Source organism: Triturus cristatus, chromosome 6 (assembly GCF_964204655.1).
Source record: "Triturus cristatus chromosome 6, aTriCri1.1, whole genome shotgun sequence".
Classification (NCBI taxonomy): Eukaryota; Metazoa; Chordata; class Amphibia; order Caudata; family Salamandridae; genus Triturus; species Triturus cristatus.
The window spans coordinates 658,485,002-658,508,615 of record NC_140589.1 but is presented as its reverse complement, the minus strand read 5'-3'; the positions used below and the strand labels follow the sequence as shown (position 1 = coordinate 658,508,615).

Sequence of the window (23,614 nt, the reverse complement as noted above, 5' to 3'; positions counted from 1 at the left end):
GGGAATTGAGGAAATTCCTCCCCCACCATCATTAAGAGCAGAATCCACCTTCCTCCCCCTCAGGTTGGCCAATTCAGAGTCCAGATGGTCCAGTTCCCCCAAAGTGCGTCAAAGTTTGATTTAATTAAATCCACAAGATTTGCCAGTGCATTTCCAATAGATTCTGCAAGGTTGGTATCAGCAGCAGCTACCATGGTGTCTATATTAAGATCATTGCAGGCAAAGCTGGAGAAAACATCAGTCTGTATGCCCACAGAGACAGTAGGAATCACCACCTGATTTAATGCATTATTAACAGGTTGGCGGACTTTAATAGGTTTGGTCTTGGTTTTTCTTTTTACAGTTTTGACGATTTGTGATTTCACTTTGCGATTCCTTTCTGGACATGCCACCCGTGCTCTGGTGTTAAGAATAGGTACGTCTGGGACAGCCTTACTAGAAGCTCCCAGATCCGGTGTGGATAGACTTGTGGGAGCAGTGCGTGCATCCGTTAACGGCACATTAGTGGGAGTTGCGCAAGTTACACTATCTGTAGTCAAACCACCGAATGATAAATGAGATTGTAAGGATACAGGGTCGATAGACAGACGACGCTCTGTAAGTTCAATTTCATGGGTTAAGAGGGACTCAGCCCTCACGAGAAAAGCATCCAGTGTCCCAGCTGCTCCCCTGCGTTTGCTCATTTTCCAGCAAACCTAAGCAGACCAATTATAGGGCCGTGAGGTGGCGGGTTCTCCAATAAGATGTAACAGATAAATCAATAATACTTGGAACTTACGGAGTAGATGGAATGCTTTCCTCAAGTTACAGATGTCAGTGGAGTGGCCTAGCCCAGCCTCTTCCGGCCCCTGACGGGCGCAAACGGGCCCGCCCTTGGTCCAGGATTCGTGCCGCGTCAAGTGGGGAGAGGCTGCGCAATGAGCGCATTGGCCCCCACCTCCCCCTCACTCGCAGCAGCTGCGTGGAACAGGCGGAACATCTGTGCACTCTGGGGGTTGCAGTCCCCAGAGTGTGATTGCCTCCGTGGGTGATACGATGATAATGGCGTTGCCCCTGGGACCCTTGTCCCACCAGGGGATTTGAACACGATGTGGCAAACAACAAGCAGCACCAGGCAGCAGGCAAAGAAACTCCCAAGGATCAATCAACTGTGCATTCCAAAAAAATTGAATTAGGGAGGATCGCCCAACGGCAATCCCTGAATGCCAAACATTGGAGAGTATCTAACTGTCAAGCCCTCTGCAATATCGGAATAGTACCTTGTAGTCTGTGGAGTAAAATATTCCCCAATATTTTCCCTGCTCCATCTAGGAGGGAATTTAGGTGGTCATTTGATGGATTACATGGGTTACCTATTTCATGGATTGGTTTTACAATTGCTGAATGCCAAGAAGCAGGTATGCAGCCACTATTTATTGCAGCATTAAAAACCATGGTCAGGACCCTTGACCAATAGATTGGGTCCATCTGATATAAATCTAACAGACAATAGCATCTGGGCCAAGTGCCTCATTTCTTTTCATAGACTGGAGAGCCCACTTGACTTCTGGTCTTAAGATGTGTAGCCGAGTAATGTCAATTTGTTCGGCAATCCTGCACTCATATCCCTGATCTATTGAGCTCCCTGATCCGCCCTCCATTTCCACCCTATAAAGGTCACTGAAGTGATGTTTCCGCTCCTTGGGACTAATATGATGACTTATCTGGTTTGTGATTCCTCTTTCGACAAAGCTGACTAATCTCCAGAAATGCTTGCCAATATTTTCAGCTGGCTGCTTCAGTTCCTCCCATATCAGAGACTGGTGGTCGAGTTAATTCATAGTTATAACCTCGTCTACTGGTCTGGAAGTACATTTCACGCTGTCTGTCAGACTGTTGATAAATGAGGGCCTGTGAGACCAGCCTTTATTCTGATAGCATTCAGCGTCATGCCAGGAGTATCTAGGTTTATTAAATTGATAATGATTATTATAGGAAACCGGGCATATCTACCAATTATCATGAAAAGTGATTCATCTTGTGTGTATAATTGGCATTTGCACAGCCAATATATATAGGCATGGGTAAAACATGGTGGTCAATTCGTGTAACATTTCTGGGTTTTACTTGACCTAAAGAGCAAAGAATATAAGAAATTGTCCATGTTTAGCTAGGTCTTAAATAACCACTGCAATCGGCATGCACAGTTGTGCTATTTCGGTATTATAGCATTTTGTGAAGCTATTCGTGAAGGAATATTCAGGTGCAGTAGAGTTTTGAAAAGGGAGTATTGCACATAGAAAAGTTGCAAGGAAATAAAGCTTATATAGAATATTATAGCCCTGTGCGCTAATCGTTGTATATGTAAGTATTAACTGATCAAGTACCTGTTATTTGTAGCACACAACCTGGTGAAAGGGACGCTAAATGGGAGGTCAGTAAGCCAAATAGAATATATTTCTGCCGTCCCAAACGGGTAGCTACTAGTGACAAATCGATTTGTAATAATCTGTGGGAAATCAATAAGGGTAGCGTCATCTGATGTGGTGAAAAGTTTGCGTTATCTTTATACTAGCTGTCAGTAGAGGTTATAACCTTGGCTAGATCACAGGTGTCTCAGTAATATAACAGAGACTGGTGATAGAATAAATACAACAAACCCCAAGAATACATGGTCTGCGTTAATTAGAACAAAATAAAATACAATTAAACATTGTTTAATTTAATGTGTCCTATCCCTTCGACAAACTCTATACTGTGCAACTTCATATTTGCTTGGATTCAAATGAGCATTATTCCAATATGGTGCTTATCTATTCATGCAAAGGGAGGGTACTAACGTACACTCTGTAAGTCCATCTTCTATTCTCTCCCTTAATACGTGTAGAATCACTAATAATATGGTCAAGACATATGGTTAACATCTGACTGTTAATTTTTTCAGTCGGCCGTTTAAACCAATGTGTCCTGTTCCTTTGATATACCCAATATTTTGCAACCTCCTACTTGCTTGGTTGCAAATAAGTACTATTCCAATATGGTGCTCTTTTTTCTGAGTAACGGGAGGGCACTAACTTACACACTGGTAGTCTGTTCTCTTTTCTCTTCCATAATACATGTGGATCCAAGCATGCCACCTGCACAGAACGCCGAATGCCGAGGGTCATGCCACAATTGGAAGTTTAGAGGTGAGCACACTCTAGCCAGGGTTAGTAACCCTTTTCTATTTACACCGCTTAATTTTATGCAACTCTAGCATACATATTTTTCAATACTGTAGGGACGTACTCGGACTCTCGTTCCTCATTGTTTTCATCTCCACTTGGAGATGACGGAATCACTTTACACGCTAGGACCGTCTGCACCAATAACCTTAGGTGAGATGTTGTACTGACTTTGCTGTTAATTCTGCCTGAGCGAACTAGACACGCTAGTAATTATTCCAAATCTCTTCAATTGACTCCTTCTTTATTATTTTGATTTCAAGACCCTAACGCTGCTGTTTGGCATAGTTTGTATCCTCGGATTGTTCTTCTTAAAATATATATATCATTACGATGACTACAAGGGATACAATTGTGGTGAGTCCCTTATTAATTTTGGCACCTGCGTTCAACGCTTGATGTTAGAATACAGACAATCATATGATATTCCTGGTGAGCCCCACCGGCTTAACTTTCTAATAAATTAACTTAAGTTTTATACCTGGCATGAGACCAAACTCTAAGAGCACACCATTTTGGGATTGCCTTAATAATAGGTTCTTGCGCTCAGTTAACTATAGACGGATATATTGTTGAGACCTAATTACACATCGGGAGCTCCATTGTGTTTTATTTTTTCTAATTAACGCAGACCATGTATTCTTGGGTTTTGTTGTATTTATTCTATTACCAGTCTCTGTTCTATTACTGAGACAAAAGTGATCTAGCCTAGGTTAAAACCTCTACTGATAGCCAGTATAAAGACAACACACACTTTTCACCACATCAGACCACGCTACTCTTATTGATTCCCCATAGATTATTACAAATTGATTGGTCACTGGTATCTACCCGTTTGGGACGGCAGAAATATATTCTATTTGGCTTACTGACCTCCTATTTATCATGCCCTTCACCAGGACGTGCGCTACAAATAACAGGTACGTTATCAGTTAATACTTACATATACAATGATTAATGCACAGGGCTGGATGTATGACGTTACAACGCACACTTTTACAACGCATGCACTTACAACGCATTTTTTACAACGCACAATCCATTACAACGCATGACATTACAACGCAGGACACTACAACGCATTTTTAAAAACTACCTTTACAACGCATTTCCATTACAACGCATACTACCTTTACAACGCATACCATTACAACGCATAATATTAAATTGCATTTAAGGTAAGTGTTGGATAGTGTAGGGGTAAAAATTACTATTCTAACTCCAGGGGGTGTAACAGTAGGGTAAGTGTTGGATAGTGTAGGGGTAAAAATTACTATTCTAACTCCAGGGGGTGCAACAGTAGGGTAAGTGTTGGATAGTATAGGGGTAAAAATTACTATTCTAACTCCAGGGGGTGCAACAGTAGGGTAAGTGTTGGATAGTATAGGGGTAAAAATTACTATTCTAACTCCAGGGGGTGCAACAGTAGGGTAAGTGTTGGATAGTATAGGGGTACAAATTACTATTCTAACTCCAGGGGGTGCAACAGTAGGGTAAGTGTTAGATAGTATAGGGGTAAAAATTACTATTCTAACTCCAGGGGGTGCAACAGTAGGGTAAGTGTTGGATAGTATAGGGGTAAAAATTACTATTCTAACTCCAGGGGGTGCAACAGTAGGGTAAGTGTTGGATAGTATAGGGGTAAAAATTACTATTCTAACTCCAGGGGGTGCAACAGTAGGGTAAGTGTTGGATAGTATAGGGGTAAAAATTACTATTCTAACTCCAGGGGGTGCAACAGTAGGGTAAGTGTTGGATAGTATAGGGGTAAAAATTACTATTCTAACTCCAGGGGGTGCAACAGTAGGGTAAGTGTTGGATAGTATAGGGGTAAAAATTACTATTCTAACTCCAGGGGGTGCAACAGAAGGGTAAGTGTTGGATAGTATAGGGGTAAAAATTACTATTCTAACTCCAGGGGGTGCAACAGTAGGGTAAGTGTTGGATAGTATAGGGGTAAAAATTACTATATTATGCATTGTAATGGTATGCGTTGTAATGGTAGTATGCGTTGTAATGGAATGCGTTGTAAAGGTAGTTTTTAAAAATGCGTTGTAGTGTCCTGCGTTGTAATGTCATGCGTTGTAATGGATTGTGCGTTGTAAAAAATGCGTTGTAAGTGTAGTGCGTTGTAAAAGTTGCGTTGTAAAGGTTGTTCCCCCACAGGGCTATAAGGTTCTATATAAGTTTTATTTCTTTGCAACTTTTTTATGTTCAAAACTCCCTTTTCAAAACTCTACTGCACCTGAATATTCCTTCAGTAATAGATTTACAAATTGCTTTAATACTGAAATAGCACAGCTGCATGCCAATTCCAGTGGTTCTTTTAAGACCTAGATCAACATCAACAATTTCTTATATTCTTATCTCTTTAGGTCAAGTAAATCCTAAAAATGTTACACAAATTGACCACCATGTTGCACCTATGCCTATATATATTGGCTATGGATATGCCAATTAAGCACACAAGATGAGCCACTTTTTCACGATAATTGGTGATGGTGCTGGATTTGCCTAAATGTTTTAGGCTTATGTTTTGGTAGATTCTGTATCCCTCATTTTTATCTTTCACTTGTAGACCCGATGAAGTCGTTAAACCGACGAAACACGTGTTGGCGACATGAACTGTGAACAAGATCTATGAATAAATGATCTTTGCTGACATCAAAGAATTGGACGATTGCATTATTCACCTGAAAGTCCATATTAGTCTTATGTCTTTTAGCAGTGCTTGGAATGTATCCAGAATTATTTTATTTACTACACCCTGGTCAATAAAGCAACCTTCTCCAAACCTGTTTAATAGGAGTTCTAGATGTTGAATTTCAGCTAGATATTTATCGTACTTCCAACTTTTTATTCTCCTGCTATTAGCTGGTTCAATTGGGACCGGGTAGAGGTACTCAGTATGTTTGTGGGTCCATTTACTATTAGGCCCAAGTGAAAGTCTGTCATGGTCATGATTACTTTCTACCCGCCTCACTACAAGCAAGTCACTTAAATTTGCCCAGTTCTCAAGATTGATTAGAACATAGGGGCATATTATCAAGCACCTTTCGCCACCACAACATCACTTTTTGTGATGTTGTGGCGGCGATAGGGTCAGCTCACTATTATCATGGCAGTGTTAAGACACTTAACGTGGCTTAAAGCCACGTTAAGTGGCTTAACGCTGCCTTGATAATAGAGCCCTTTTTTTATGATAAGCTTAGCTTCAAAAGGGGCGTCCAGTGGGTGCAGCGGCGGGCATTCCACCACAACACCCATTGAATTCGACGCTGCCACCTATCATCAACGGTGGCAATAATAGGTGGCAGCGCCGAACTTAAGACCAGGAAAATCCTGGTCTTAAGATGGCGAAAAGAGGAGATATGCTTTATTTCTCCTCTTTTTTGTGTTTTTCATGTGTGCTGCCTTGTGCAGCACACATGGAAAAAGCAAAACACATAAACAAACCTTTTTCAAAAATGCCATTTTGTAACTTACATGTGTGCTACATGAAGCAGCACACACGTAAGTTACACACTGGCATTTTCGGTTTGTTGATGTGCAGGAAGGGACACCTTCCTGTACATAAACAAACCTCCCTGCTCGCAGACACACTTGCACTCTGGTGCAAGGGTGCCTGCGTTGGCGCTAAGTTGTAAAACGTAGCGCCATTGCAGGGGGAAACGCGAGGCTGCACCATATCCTTGATAATATGGTGCAGCTTTACATTTCCGAAGTGGCGGAGAGAGGTGTTAAGCCAAGAAGGCTAATGCCTCTCTTCGCCACTTCGTTGCTAATAAGCCCATAGTCTATTAGGGGTCCCCTAAGACCAGAACCTTAGGTGGCTTGAGCTGGGAAATCGGAAATAGCATGGCTGTTTAAATGGCCAAAAACCCATATCCAATAGGAGATTTACAAAGTCATCCCCCTTCCTGCATGTCTTTTCTCAAACCATATCGGGCTCAGGTATTCCAAAATAGCAATTCCCCATCAGATTTCCATCAATGACCATTCTGTCTTTGGGGCAGACATTGAAATCCTAACAAATCAAAAAATATGTTTACCTCTTTCAGCCTTAACTTCTCCCATATCCAAAGGATTTTGGGTTTTTAAAGACTCTAAATAGTTCATGATACCGGACCATATCAGCTGAACATCCTCCCCCTATCCTGGTGGAATATATACATAATCATTTGGTTTCAGCAGCTTGACATGGAACACGTTGGGATCATTTACTGTTGTTTGACATTAACATACCATAGGAGGAACCAAACTGTGTGTTTCAGTTTCTCTCCTCCAGTACTTTATCTGAGCTTCTTCCACCCAAAACCTGAGCCCCAAGCTTTGTCAATATTTACTACTTGATGCTCAACCACTGGATTTGGCATTATATCACTCTTGTGTTGTTATAAGATGTTGCTATTAGTCATTGAGTATTAACTGGTTATTGGTACGAGTGGGCAGAGTACATAAAAACTCCACGGAGTTCTGCCCACCCCTAAATTCTATACTAGAGTATACACTACCTTAAGTAGCCACCTGCATTAAGCCACAATTTATGAATTTATTGTGGAGTGCAGAAGATTGCTTGTTGTACCAAAGGGTAATGAAAGAAGGCAGAATCCTTGAACAGCAGACACATGCCGATTGCACAGTGGAACGAGGCACAAGCCCATTACTGGACCAGGACAGAGAGTGGGGCTGGATGCACAATGGCTGCATTTGTCAACCTTCTGCAGGAGAGGAGGACAATGTCTTCCGAGGATGAAGTGAAACACTCGGCTCGCTAAGCTTGGCAGCACTCTCTGTTACTTCTAACCACTGGCTCGTACAAGGGAAACAAAAATAGCACCGCAGAAAACATTTCTAGCTCCTCATCACCAAGATGATGTCACCACCAACAAGGTTACCTTTAATTCACCTGGATCCCAACGCATCTGAAAACCCTGTGCTGAGAGAAGGAGGGCTTGTATATATATGCAGGCCAGAGTATGGAGACATTCCTACAAACCGGTCCTAGGAAGCTTGTTTCCGGTCCAGGGAAGACATGGCTTGGCAGTTCGGGCTGGACTGTTCCCACGAGGCACAGGGTCAGACTGATTTGCATATAGCCATGTCTGAACTGGGGTGGCAGAGTGGGCTAAAGAACGGTGATGGATTAAACCCAGATCAGTTGACTGGGGGTGAGTGCTTGCAATGTTCAACACTCCGTCCATCATTTCCTTTGGTTTTTGCTTTGTTCGCCATAAGTTGGCAGGGTATGCTCAGACGTGAGTCCCTTGCTCACTTTGCCACTGGCTTCAAGCAAGCCTGGCTGAAGACGGATGAAATGCCAGAAACCGGTCCTAGGAACTTGTTTCTGGTCCAGGGAAGACATGGCTTGGCAGTTCGGGCTGGACTGTTCCCATGAGGCACAGGGTCAGACTGATTTGCATATGGCCATGTCTGAACTGGGGTGGCAGAGTGGGCTAAAGAACGGTGATGGATTAAACCCAGATCAGTTGACTGGGGGTGAGTGCTTGCAATGTTCAACACTCCGTCCATCATTTCCTTTGGTTTTTGGACATTCCTACATCTACAGACAGCTCTCCCTCCTATCCACTATAAGGAACTATAGCCTCTTTGCTGATCTACCCCTCACACCCCATGGAATCTTTGGTTGCTGGGTGAGACCACTTACATATACAAAATACCAGGAATGTTTCTGTTTGCCACTTTTTACCCACAACTTGTGCTTTGGGTTGATGTCCTTATTCACTCACTGCCCTTCCTTTGGACAGTCGGGTGTATATGTACTCCTCCTGAGCCACCCCAATCACACATCCTGCACCCACTAGCAGCAGAGCTCCTGAACTGCCGATCACAAGTAACCACTGTTGTGTAGTTCCTATTTATTCCTATACAGAATCTGCGTATTCGGATAACATAAACTGTGGGTTTGGTGGCAGACTGGTTCCGATCACCCCCACCTAGAATGTTAGCCTTTTTGTTTTAGCTAGCTCACAGTGCCACTAGCATCTCCTCTTGTTGGGGAGAGAATAGTTTCTGGCAACCTTCGAACATGTCAACCCTGATCCCCCAGAATGTACTACTTTTCACTCAGTCACACGTGCTCATGTTTTCGGTCTCAGAGATTTACACAGAAGAAACAGCCAGGCTTGTTACAATAAGAATTTTTGCACAGTTGTTCTTCTAGTGTAAAATAGATGTGCTGAGACAACCGTTAGACAGTAGCAGATATATATGATCATCAGTATGATGAATATAAAATGATAGTACAGTTCTACCATTTTGCAATAGTCATGAATACATACATGAATACAAAATGCTTGAAAAAAGAAAGCGCGTACTCTTAAAAATGCCTATCTCGATGTACCTAAGTGTACCTAGCATGTGAGTAGGTGTAAAGCCAAGAATCCCTCTATGATTTAGTCTAACCCAATTACCTGAAGTGAGAGAGTGTGGGACCCTGTCCTGGTCTCGATTTGGACACCCCGCAAAGGATGTGTTTGACCACTGTCAGCTGGAGCATCTGCATGCAGGAGCCTCAGCGTCTCTGGTCAGTGTGTCGGCTGGAAGTCTTGGTTCCCTCTAGCTAACACTAGTGAGATGTGCTGTATTTGTACAAAAAGTATTAGGGCTCCTCTCTCCCTTGTTTCTTGTATTAGCCATTGTTGGATTTGAGGATATAAGACTCATGACTGCCCCAATTTTAGATCCATTTTCATCATTCTCCTTGGGGAAAACACATCTGTCTGTGTTGTCTGTTCACTTTAATTTTTGCTTGTATGTACAAACATCTGTTGTATGGCGTAGAACATAGCTATTATATGGTCAGACCCACCCAGTGTCTTCTCCAAGCAAGTCAATATTGAAGTTTAAACAGTGTTCAGTGAATGCAATGCCTCGTATAAAATGGTATCCTTCCTAGCCTCACTTCTAGGTGAAATTTTTGATGTCATTTTACCTTCAGGGAAATCCAGAAAGAATGAGTCAGCTTTCATTGATATGCCTATTACTCAAAGTCATGTAAAATAGGAGTCATAGAACCAGTTACTGAGGCCGTCTACTTTCTTGTTAGCATGGAGGCATCCTGCTCATTCTTTTTTATTTTGGTGAGTTGACTATTGGCAGAATTCCTGAGACCTAGCTTTTCTCCCGTCATTTTTGATGAGCATTTCCCAATTGCTTCTGTTATTAATTTCTTCTACCTTTTTCAGACTATCACTGCTCTGTGTTCCTACCAAAGTGGACCAGGCCTTGTTGTAATGGTCGCCCACATAAGATGTATCATTATTTGCAGCAATCTTCTTCATTGCTCCAGGCTCCTCTCGTCTGGCTATGAGCTATTCTGTAGTTTTCAGAATCTCATAAGGGACTAATAATTTGTGGGGGATTACAAAACCTTGTAGTTTAGATTCTACTCCTGCTGACATGGCCAATGACTTATTGCCCTTAGTGCAAGACTTAGAGAAGTAGTACATAATAAGGGCAGCTGGTGGGGAGATGTTGATGTTCCTATCACCCTTATCTCCCAAGACATAATTCTGCAGTGCTATATGATCCAGATCTATACAAATTGAGGCCCTTGTTGCAGTCCTCCTGGCATACAGATGAGATATCAGGAGGCGGTTGTACACTCTCATTGAACGCCTCATGTGTTTTGACCTCTCAAACATTTTTCCCTTCTATGCAGTTATTGTGTGTGGCTATAAGTAGATGATACTTAAATAAGACACCCCAATGATATTAAAGATGCCAATGCTTACTAAAAATCAATAGTCAGAACAGTCAACGTCAAATTGGCGACAATGTAAGTCCTTGTAAATATGTCAAATGTAATTGCATAACTCAAGGATGTAAATACTTCTGGGATCGAATAGATCTCTATTGATTCAAAGCTTGGGTTGTGCTATACAAATGCCAATACACACATATACACAGCAATTGTACACATTATGTCCCAGTTCTGTTTTGCTCATTAATCTGCAAGTTGTGGAAAATACCCAAAATTCCTATTTTGATATGAGGATTTCTCAAGTGGTAAATACACAAACCTCTTCTGAAACTAAAAACATGACATTGCTGGTATATTTGTGTAGTTTGAACTGCAGATACACGCCTCAACACCTCAGGGTTTAAAATTGATAATCCTTTTTATTTGCTGCCAAGACTATTCCGTAGCTCGGTATTTTTCTGTATATCAAAAGAATTGTCATATTAACCCATTAAACCTCTAGTATCAAATGAGATTCTTATGATGACATCACTGCATTCAACCTTTTTCAAGCTATAAGGGCCAAATATTAGTTTGAATAATGTGGGAAGATTAATATTGTGGCAATTTATTTTGCAAACTGATAACAGTAAACGATTCAAATTCACTTTTAAAAATGTGATAGCACTGCTATGTCAATTAGAGTATAACTGACTCTCAATCACCAAATTGTCATGGTACACAGTAACAAATATTTACGAAAGGTATAACACAATTCCTGGTTATCTGTTTTATTTGCTGAGGAAAAAATAGGAAATAGGTGTACATGATACATACTTCCACAATAGCGATGCAATTTTAGGTGCTGTCTATTATTATTATTATTATGATTGTCTGGGAGGACCATAAAAAGCACAGGTGAGTCAAGATGATGCATGAAAATAAGGGCAAATAAAAGTCAGCAAATGAAAATGCCTATGCCCAATACAATGTTATTGCTTTTGACTCTAACTATATATAAATGTATGCACATATTTATGAAGATTTTACGTAGCACTTGTGCCACAGAAACGGGCCCAAGGGCAACGCAAAACCCAAGTGATATTTATCAAGCCACACAAGGCCACCTTGCCTGGCCCTTGTTTTACCCTGCTGCAGAAATTAAATTCATGGGTGGAGCATGGTTGTTCCCACAAATCCACCCATGGATTATGACACATTCCCACATTTACTAATTGTGGTAGACCTGGAAATTCATCAAAATGCTACACACACCTAGGTGAGCCGTAACAAGGAGAAATATCTTTATTTCTCTTAGTTTTTTTTCTCTATCTATGTGTACTGCATTCTGCAGTACGCATGGAAAGAGGAAAATGCCTTTCAGGGTTGTTTTTGTGCAGGAAGGAACACCATATATGCCATAGAATGGTAAATATGGCACATTCCTGCCTTTTCCCTTTCATTCAGTGTCTTGCTTTACACTCCCAAATAAAAGAAATTCAGCACTCCCAAGATGAGGCACTCGGTAAAACAAGAAAAAGCACCTGGAAAAGAGGCTTCACACTAACCAAATGAAGCAAATCAAAAGGCAGTTTCGAAATAAAGCGTGGGATTTTATTAATGCAACACTCTAACAGAAAGACTTTCCCAGATGTCAAATGAAACAGGTAAAACAACATGCAAATGTTTATATATATGTGTACAAGCAAGTAATAATAAAACACTCGCAAGTTCAAACGAGTGAAATAAAACACAAGCAGATAATAATGGTAAATCACACTCAAATAATAATACTAATGAATCACTCACAAGACAGATAATAATGGAACATTCACAATATGAGAAAGAAGAACACAAGCAAATAATAATAATAATGGACGTCCAATGCACAAAACAAGCACTGTCAAATGTCAGGAATAAACTCTGTAATCAATTATAAAGAGCACACATGAAAGCATCACCTTTGAGTTCAGCATTCTGGTCAGCTCGACTGGAAAGCCCTTTAAGTCAGTCAGTCACCCAGAAGTCTCAATGGGACAGCAAAACTTTCTCATGAAGATGCGTCCATCTCACGAGTGAGCTTGAGTGTGAGAAAACCTCCCGTCTTTAATACTCTTTACTAACACAAAGAGAGACTTCTGGAAGTCCCCCCTCCCTTCATCTATTGCATAATCAAGCTGACTGTACCGGTCTGTTCAGAGGTCAAGACGGAAGCTGGCCAGCCCTTCGTGTTTTGACTCGGAGACAGAGAAGTACATTCTTCTCTCAAGCTTCCAAATGCACATCCCACACTTTCTGTTCCAGCAAGGCTGTTTTGCTCTGTGCTGAGAAGGAAGTAAAGAATCCACTTTGAAGCTGCAAGGAGACATGAAATGAAAATGTGCGAGAGCACACAAATCATGTAAATTCAAGATGGAGCAAGTTAAAACACATAGAGTCAACTAAAAAACCTGCAGTCAAAGGCAATCGCATGATCCAACAATGCACACAAAAGCATATAGCACTACACCCTGTTGTTTAGTGGTGGATAGGTAATCAATGTGAGTACATCAATTTCTATCCTTTCTGGCCCACATTTATCCACACAACAGGCATTAGAAGGTTTTGTGTGGCCATAGTGAAAAACTACTTGCAGGGCCCTATCCTGTTCTCTCCCAAAATGCTTTTGAGTATTCATAGCAAATGTTGCATTTTCGTGTACATTCTGGAAGTGCCACTGGGCAACAGTTCATGTAGTTACATGGGTTTAGGAATACTCAAGAGCTTTTGGGAACATGAATAGCAAACAGGGCAAGTAACATTTATCAAAACATAATACAATTTACTGTTATGTGGAAGCGGGTTGCCCCAAGTAACATGAAACGTTTTGTTTTTCTCCAAAGATTACCTCAAAAACACACAAATGTTCATGAAGAATTTGAAAACATTTCCGTCAGAAAGACACATTACAGAATTTCAAGACAAAGCATAAAAGATTATTTTAACATGTGCTTTGAAATAGTGACATATTTTAGAGTTTAGTGTTTAGGAAAAGAAGGAAGAACTGGGATGAATTTAGCCATATTCCAGCAAGGAATATAATTCAGGTACTTATTGACATGTGATTGGCTCTGAAACAGCTGTACCAGCATTTTAGAGACACTGCCTTAATGTAAACCTTAACATTAATCATCAATATGCAACAAACAAAGCCAATTTAGTTGACAGAAAGCAAAAGCCTTTGCTCATGTTCACAGTGCTGCATCCTCAAGGAACTAAAGAAAGCGTGGAATCGGTTTCAGCCAAGGGCAAATAGGTGCTCTTGCTTGTAAGCTCTTGATGCTTCAGGAGAAGTCCACCCTGCACAACAGGTCTAACTATGATCTACAAGGGTCAGAGCAGTTGCTGTTCATCGTTTCTCCAGCAAACAGAGAAGGCCTGAGTTCCTAAGGATGAAACCCCCAGCAGGTGGGCCTCATGATGCACAGGGCTCAGGAATTAGAGATCTGACTGAAGAACCACCATGATAGGCATGTCACACAAACGTGTCAAGTCATTGCAAGTTATCATATTTATAACAAATTTAGAGAGAGTGAATGCCGTAGGCACATACGAAACATAAAAAACACGGAATGAAACAACCGGATGTTGGAAATGAGCTTTTTTGCAGGGTCACCCCCAAACTTTTGCCTACCTCCTCAACTCTTTTTCACCTCATTTTTCTTAGCTTTAGGACTCTGTGCACTTTACCACTGCTAACCAGTGCTAAAGTGCTTGTGCTTGTTCCTTAAAAAGTGGTAATATTGACTCGTACACAATTGACATAGTTAATGTACTTATATGTCCCTAGTAAATTGCACTACCTGTGCGCCGGGCCTGTAAATTAAATGCTATTAGTGGGCCAGCAGCACCGATTGTGCCACCCACTTAAGTAACCTCCTAACCATTTCTTGGGCCTGCCCTTGCAGAGCATGCATGTGCAGTTTCGCACTGCGATGTCGACCTGGTAAACCCACCCTTTTACCAGGCCCAGATTAGGCCTGGGCTGAGCTTGCAAAGATTCACGCTGTGGAATTCTGTGTAGTTACTGGAAAACTCAGTGAGATTCTGCAGAGTTCCATGAGCAGGCGGAGTTGTTGGACTCTATTGACGGGACTGAGGAAGTGAAGCAGTTACAGGTAGGAGAGTCTTGGTACAAGGGTAATGGACGTATGGGTGGGACAGGGAGGAACAAGGCTTGAGGGAGAACACGTGGCACATATATTGTGAATAAATCATCACTTTATCAGCATTGAACCACAGAGAAATGCTCTGGGTTGTTGCTCCTTTCCAAAGAGGACTGCCATTCTGTGAGGCAGTCGGAATCCTTTTGCGGGTAAGAATCAACCACACTCCATTTAATGACAATTATATTTAAAACTGGAGTTTCATGAGACTTGTCATTTTCCAAGCAGATCCAAACTTATGGCTTTTTGCCAAGTAAAGGCAAAGTATATAATTGGAGAAAATCTTTGTTTCTGGGCTTCTACACCGGCAACCTTAGCCCTAGACCCCTCCCCCCACTTTCCAACCCACTCACCATCAGCACTTCTGATTCTGTTAGCCCCACTGCTGCTGCACTTCTGGGTGGCCATGTTAAACAACTGCATAGTGCCGCAGGTTGCTGGCTGGGTGAGGGAGATACTGGTCTGGGTGAAGTCAAGAGAGGGGAGCAGGAGGAAGAGGCAGGTCATGGCTCCCCTTAACCGATGCATGGTGTCTGTCGGCCGTCCGTATCTCTACGTGTAGGGAGCGTATGCTGCACCTGTGCATGGGGTCTCTCGTGTGGACAACCTGTGCGCCTTCCTCTGTGTGTATGTGTGACTGTGGTTACCTACTTCCAAATATCAGATTACAAGTTACAACAGCACACAACACCACTAAGCACCGGTCTAAGTGTGCCCACTCACACAGTACTAGCATTCACACCCAAGATGCTCTTGCCACTATGGTTTGCTTCTTTAAGGTGAAACATGGGTATGTACACTGATATTACAAAATAACTTTTCTGGTCACTTAAATGTCAGTCACAATTTCTGGAAAAAATCTATTATATCCAAAGGAATGCTACATCACATTATGTCTGCCTTTCATAAAGACAAAAAATAACAAAAGTAACCTGTCACAAAAACCCAAACAATCTCATATAATTATAAAGTCTGGTTTATGCAGGAAATAGCAGTGAATGTTTACCATACTGCCAGTATCTAAGATGCTCATTTTTATGTGGAAAAATACTCCTGTCACTGAGCAGACCTGGAACATAAAGTGAAAAAAATAGCGTTCTAGTTGCAGCCTCAGTGGAGTCTACATGAGCTACGCTGGCATTTCCAGTCACACAACTTGCAGCCTGGCTTCCTATATAGCTGAAGATCTACAGACTTTCCTCCTTGCACACTGGTGCATCCCAAAGATGCAATTGTTGGAACAGAGTACCCAAAAGCAGAGTATTCTTATGTAATCCTGTTTCTTTGCCCTCAGAGTTACAGAGGAAAGCAGTTTTCAATTACAACAGCTGGTCGCATAGTATATTTCTACCTCATTCTGCTGTTTCAAGGCACCTTCTCATACCTGAAGTACTTCCTAACTCACAGAGCATGGCCCCTTTGTGCACTACGTGACCGCAGCACTCTGCACAAATCCAGTGTGTACAATATTGTAGAAGGAACTGGGTTCATGATCCCGAAAGGGACATAAAGCCATTGCTGGCAATGCAGAAGTGCCACCTAAACCAGAGTCTTTTTTTGTGAAAGTCCCACACTTGCTGGTCTGCCAATCATACCCAAATCATGAGGCTGCTTCCTCAGACTGAATACAGTTCCTTGTTGACTCAGCAGCTTAGGGTTGGGCCCTGGCAGTAAACTCCGCACTGCGGCGGTTGGTAGAGTTTTTGCTGAACTCCATGCTCCAAGCGGAGCATGGAGTGGGCAAAACTCTGCAAACTCCGCCAGCAGAGTGGAGTTTACCACCCACCTCATTCCAAACCTTCCATTTTTTTACATATGTCATGGCTAAGATAGGCCCTGGACAACCCAGATGACAGAATGAAGGCTGGATATACGCTTTTAAATGTTAGGTGTCCTGGTAGTGAAAAACTCACAAGGTTGTTTTTCACTTACCTTATTACATCTTATAAGTGTAATTCCCAATCTGGAAAAGAGAAACTTTTCAAGTTCTTTGTCACTGTAATCACAATTTAAAATCACAACTCATAGTAAAGTCGGATTTAAAATAGTAAATTTTGAAAATGCCTCTTTTAAGAAAGTTCCCACTTTAGTCATTTGATGCCTGCTGCCCATCTTTGATCACTTGTCTGGGGTGGGTGAATGCTTGGTTTTGTGTATTCCCACTAGACAGCCACACACAATGGGAGCTTAGGTGTGACATGATGGGCCATACTGGGTGGGAAGTGCTGGACCCTGCATCCCTTACTACTGAATTGGATGTGCCCTGTCCCACACAAAGGCTGCATACACTTCAATAGTGAGTCTGAAGCCATGACAGGACATCTGTGCACTTAAAGGCCTGTCTTTGAAGTTTCTCCCACTTCAAAAGCCCAACTGGATATAAGTACTGGACCTCTGACACCAACACTTCAGTAGGTTTCTGTACCTGTGACTACTCTGTTAGCAAGAAGGACACCTGTGCTGCTGAAGTACTGACACTGTGCTGCACTGCTGCCTTGCTGGACCCTAGCCTTGCTGTTCTGCCCTGCTGCCTGCTGTTCCCCTGAATGGGTGAGAATGACTGGATCTGCATCACTTGAATGCAGGGGGAACGCCAAGGAATGCTGGCTGGCCTCCTGATCTGAAGTCTCAGGAAAATAAAAGACTTACAACCACCCTGCTTTTGCACATGGACACTGCCATCTGTGAGTCTGCCCTGATAAGTGTTACCAACCCAGCCCTGAGCCCTTGGAAGTGGGTCTAAGGTGTTTGCTCCAGCCGAACTGATGCATCCTATGCTGAACCGAAGCATCGTTGCTGTTGCATGGATCGGGCTCGATGCAATGCCTTCAGAACTGCCACTGTGCAACACTCTTCCCAGCGCAAGGTCCTTGCATCCCCTTCGATGGCAGCCTTGACGATGATGCTGAAGCTCCGCATCACAGCTTCCCGCCCATCAGTAGCCGACACATCACCTCAACTGTGCAACGCATCCTCGACACCAGTCTTCGCATTGCAAGCCCCGTTGACAGGATCCTCGATGTCCACGCATCACAATCTCGAACTGCAGCCTCACCGCATTTTGGAACTTGCACATCGCCTCTGCTGCATGAAGCATTTTTGACCCGAATCCATGCAATGCTCCACAACATTGAATTAAGGTACTTTTGTTCAGCGGGTACAACTCAGTCCCTGTATCCAGCCAGCGTGAGCAAATGTTAATTTAGGATTTGCCTGACACTTACTCTGACTAGGATTGTGGTTGCTGTTTGACTAAGGTTTACACCCCTGTCAATGACAACCCAATTTCTAACAGAGGACATCCTTGATGGAATCCTTAAACTTGTGAATGGGCCTTTAGACCAGGTGTCATCTCAGGGTCCCTCTCTAGAACCAGCACTGGGTATAGCACATGCCAAATGACATTGTTTTGATGTTTATTGGGTTCCATCTGGAACACTATGAGTTGTCTCACATTTGACTGAGTAAAGATGTTTTCATTTAATTTACCCACACAGTTTGAAGTCTTTTAAAGGTGGAGAAAAGTGAGTCTGGAAAGAAGGGGGACCAATTTGTATCCTTTTGGAGCCCGACTTCGGTGTTTATCTTATATATCCCTTCAACCTGAGTGCCTGATGCCGCTTGTAGTGTTAGCACGAAGATAATGCTAAGTAAAGCGCAGGCATCTGAGCGTTCAGAGCACAAAATTGAAACAGACTGAAAATGCTGTCGACGTGATGCGTCATCACGTCCTCTTTCTGTTTGTCACCCGGAGTGCAGCTATCAATCACCCGCCTTTCTGAGTTGGTTTAACTCCTGCTAACTAAATATAAACAAATCACTGCTTTACGCGGCCATGTAACAACACAGCACACACAGCTTTCAATCAATTAAAATAGAAATACATTGTGAGGACATAATGGGCTCTAGTCAGATAACTGCAAATGATATTTCAACTTGATGTCTCTGCTATCCATGCAAGTGTTTGCCAGATGTCTGGTTATAACAAATTACGGCATTCTGGACACTCTCCAAAGTTTATAGCAATCTTCTCCTGCTAAAGCATTGTGTTAAAATAACAAGGCACTGATAGAATGGGCAGCATAATCAGGGGAGTCGAGAGCAAGATTAAAGCTGTCTGAATCAAGGTTGTGTCAACAGCCTGCCACAACATCATGCCCATTATTATTCTAATCATTGCTCTGCAAGCAGCACTTTGAATTTAAAGTACAGTTTGATGGTAGAAATTAATAGCAACTTGAAACTACATCAATTTACCTATAAAATAATGAATGCTTTTCATCTTCTTGATTCCTTCAAAAATAGATGTAGGGTCAAGCAAAAGGTCCCTTCTGCTTTCCACTCAAATCTAGGACTTCAAAGAATTAAGTCTCTCTCCACATCATTAAGTGCGTGCTGCAGAAATCTAAGCGAGCCGGGCTTTTCATCGGCGGGGGCAGGGCGTCCCTTTGTCCTTGTTAACTTTAGCGTAGCCTTTCTCTATTTGTCTTTGTCAGACCTGTGCATTTCAATACCTGCGCTCAATTGTCCACCTTTAGATCGCCCCATGTGCGATGTTTTCAATTTAAAAAAAACAATTTTGTAGGTTAAATTAAACTCAAAGAGACTCACGAGTTGTCCCTTTGACAAGGTTAAATATGAAACACAGTTATTTGTGAGCAAAAACCAATGTCATTCTCCCTGAAGACGTGGAGCTGCACGCTGTTTGGTGAACACAATTTAAAGACATAAATATAAAAGGACAAAGCCATTCACGTTCCTTTGTATAGAAAACGATGTTTCAAAACGTGTGCCACATGTACAAATGTGCAGAATCAGTGCAGCCTTCCTCAAACAGAACAACACTGGCAGAAGTGTGAGACCGTCTCAATGACTTAACAACTGCGAGCCGGGCAGAAGCAGTGCAAATTCCACGTACCCACCGGGAACAGGCACAGTATCAGCAGCAGCTACAGTGCAAACTTCACTCAAAGCAGAGAACTAGCACTGCCTGGCCAGTTACAGTGCAACTTCCACTCACGCATATCAAATGCAGAGCAGGCAGCACATCTTAATTCTTCCCTCTCATACACGGATGAGATTTATCTTTAGTAGCAGCTGTGCCAGCGCACCTACATGTAGCAAGCTTCCCACATCATAGGCCTGATTCACAAAGGTAAACTTACACTTTTGTGTATGTTTGTAATTTTTGTACGAATTATAAACTACGAGTAAATGGTAATGCGGGGACTCTGCTGCCGGGGTGGAGATTTCTGCATAAAAAGAGGGCAGGCCCTGCATTACCCTCCATCCCCCCCTTCCCCCGAAGAGAGCCAACTCCCACCAGGCAGCCAACCCCCTGAGCATGGCGTGGAGTTAACTGCAGGCTGCAGAGCCTAGCCTGAGAGCAGTCAACCCTATGCCACGCATAGCCTTTTGGCATGGGCAGCATGCAATTCGTCTCACAGGACCTTGCCACGGACTTGCTGGCTCACAAGACTCACAATGCCAAAATATAAAAAGTGAGCCTATTGGCTTTATGAAGGGGTGAGCAGATCAATATATACAAAGCAGATCTATTATCTTTCTCCCAAAATCACAGATAATTTTAATCAAATGTATGTTTCAATAATTCATACAATGCAATGTTTATTAATATAGCCTTATAGCTCGCCGTAGCGGGCTATACCGGCTATTAAAGGCCCGCTGCATCGTTAAAGGCCCGAGCCGAAGGCGCTGGGGGCCGTCGGGAAGATTAAGCAAGCTATTGCCCAGAGTCACATGGTGCTGGGCTAATCTGCCGCCGGTGCCGGGGATCGAACCGTGATCCCCAGATTCCGGAGTCAGTCGCCCTGGCCGCAAACATAGCAAACAACAGAAATATATTTTGCATTTTTGGGACTCGTTTTTTTTTCTAACATTTTTTTTGTTGTTGCACTACTTTTAATTTTTGGGGAAGAAAAGAAACAGGTGAAAATTAGGAACTCCAAACTGGGATGTGTACTTATGGGCAATGAAAAATTGTAGGCTAGCGAAGGCTCACTGACATAAGTTTGTTTTTCCACAAGTGCAATTGAGGCCCATGGTGGCATAGTGGGAGTTTCTAACATTTGGAGCAGCTCTTAAAATTTCTTCTGGCAACGTGGCTCTAGGGGTCAGGAGCTCCTGTGGCACTGAAGATGATGCAGGTGGATGGTCCACTTTTGTCCACTCACCAACACTTGGCTCTTGTACATTCTTTGTAATGCCAATCATTTAAATACTTCTCTATACCACTGGTGCCAAAGTTATATTTTTTCCTGTTCCCTTGTGTGGATCTGCTCTCTCCGTCATCATCCTCCACATCATGTGGCAGCTGGGGTGTTTAATTTTGCTCTCCAGAAATGACTGCTGTTTTTAATTCCACAAATAGAAAAAAGTCACACATATGGGGTAAATTTACACTTTTGGTGTAACTTCACAATTGTTTTGTTGTTCACAAACTTTGAGTGTAGTTTTATGTGTTGTATCTTTACAACAACATGCACTGTCCTATCTTTTTATGTGCACAGATCTCCCCAGATGTAAAGTTACCACACATGAAAGTATACTTGTAGATTGTGATTAGCAAAAAAAGAGTAAAGGTACACCAATAGTGTACGTTTATTTTTGTAGCTAAGGCCCATAGTCACTGGTGTGCACTCAAAAGATAGGCCTAAAATGACTGCCAAGAAGGAGGAACTCATTAAATATGTGATAAGACTCTTTTATGACCCAATGAGAAGATACCCCACAAGATACAGTAGATACAGTTACATCAACCAATGAAATGTGAGTTTACAAAAAGACAGAGGTGCCAAGGTACTTCTGAAAGTTCAGCGATACTGCTAAATCTAAAAAACAAAAACTGAGGACATTTATTCAAACAACCTAAAAAAAATCATCACTCTTAAAGGCTGTCACAAAACCACTGGGCTCATACTTTCAAGAAAAAGGCCTTTCTATTAAACTTGACATTTACAAAAACGTCAGACTCCCACAGTACCTTTATGTTCCCAAGGGACCCAGAACATGAAGTAAAGTGATTCCTGCAAAAGTCTACCAAAGTCTTTATGGGTAAAACAATCAGAAAAACATTTACTGTATAGTATTTCACATCACTAATTCAAACAGGTTGGCTTTGTCACAAACAATCCAAATCTATCATGTCACCTAGAGGAAGTAGAAAGAACGTGCATCAAGAAGTGCAACAAGCATACCTAGTCCCCTCATGATATCCAGGGTAATTAAATAACTGCAATGGTAACAAATTGAACACAAAACACCAATAGTGTCATATGTCACATCTGCGACCAAGACCTGTACAGACGCCAGTCTGGACAGTACTCAGTGGGAAAATCGGGTATGTGGAAAAATCTAATATCAAAGCATACCAAAGACTTTACGCAGGCTGGGTATCAGAGTAACATGCAGCTGCAGAAGAGAAGGGACTTTAACAGCAACACCAACAAAAGGATTAAAACTTGCAGTATTTTCTGACATACAGCAAAGAATGTTACCAAATTGAGGTCGTGCGAGACCAACAAACATATATTTATGAAAGCGCTGGAGACAAACTTGTAGGAGCTACACAAATATTTGTAGAAAAAGAGAAGGAAATAAAAAAAAACACATCACAACATCATTCACTTTCTTTGATGAAAATATACAAACAAGTTTAAAATTACTGTACAAAAAGGTTGAAAATAGAAAAATGAGGAAAAGAATTTAAAAAAAATGTAAAAAAACATTAAAAAATTATCCTCTACATACAACTTTTTAAGTGTGCTGAAGAACTCCTGTGCGATGCATGAAGAGGTTTCAGATGCATGGTAGACCAAAGGTCACTCCTTGTGGTCAAACCCGATTGCAGACAACAGACAGTTGTCCACATGGAAAGTGGCTACACGAGTATAAATATACACATTATACACTTAAAAATATTAACAAAATGTTATAGTTAGGTTGGTTACTAACATTTTAACATGCTTTAAAAAACGTAGAAATTAACTGAAAAACATGACAGATAATGTGATGTTATAGCTTATAGTGAGGTTTTAGAAAGATGCATGAACTAATATTAAAACATCCAAAAGCTGCTGAAATATACCAGCGAATGTTTAGGGAACTAATTATGACTTGCGCCGCACATCAAGCACTGCTTATTACCTCAAATATTACATCACACATGACTTGTTAAATCACATCATGGATATCACCACTGATGACATTATTGATGTCATCATTAAACATCACTGATGACATCATTCACAAATACTGTTTTTTACATTATCTCATTATCACTTGCATAATTTAAAAAAAAGCTATTTTATTGGTAACAGCCTACTGACATATATCCCATACAGTATAAGGTTTAGGTACAAGCAGTACCCCTTGCTAAACATTTGGAACTATGAAGGAACCTGGTGTGTACTACATAGGCACATTTCAAAGACTGTTCTCATTTAAAGTGAAAAAGGGAAAAGCTGTAGCCAAAATACTAT

General features: G+C 41.8%; 1 protein-coding gene across 1 annotated transcript in view; it reads right to left on the bottom strand.

The window, feature by feature from the left end:
- LOC146817700 (uncharacterized) overlaps positions 1–12,973 on the bottom strand; it is a 49,246-nt gene extending 36,273 nt beyond the window's left edge. The window contains exon 1 of the mRNA XM_085609665.1: positions 12,870–12,973. The gene's annotated coding sequence lies outside the window, so the exon portion shown is untranslated. The remainder of the gene's footprint in view (positions 1–12,869) is intronic.
- Between the last annotated feature and the right edge of the window lie 10,641 nt (positions 12,974–23,614).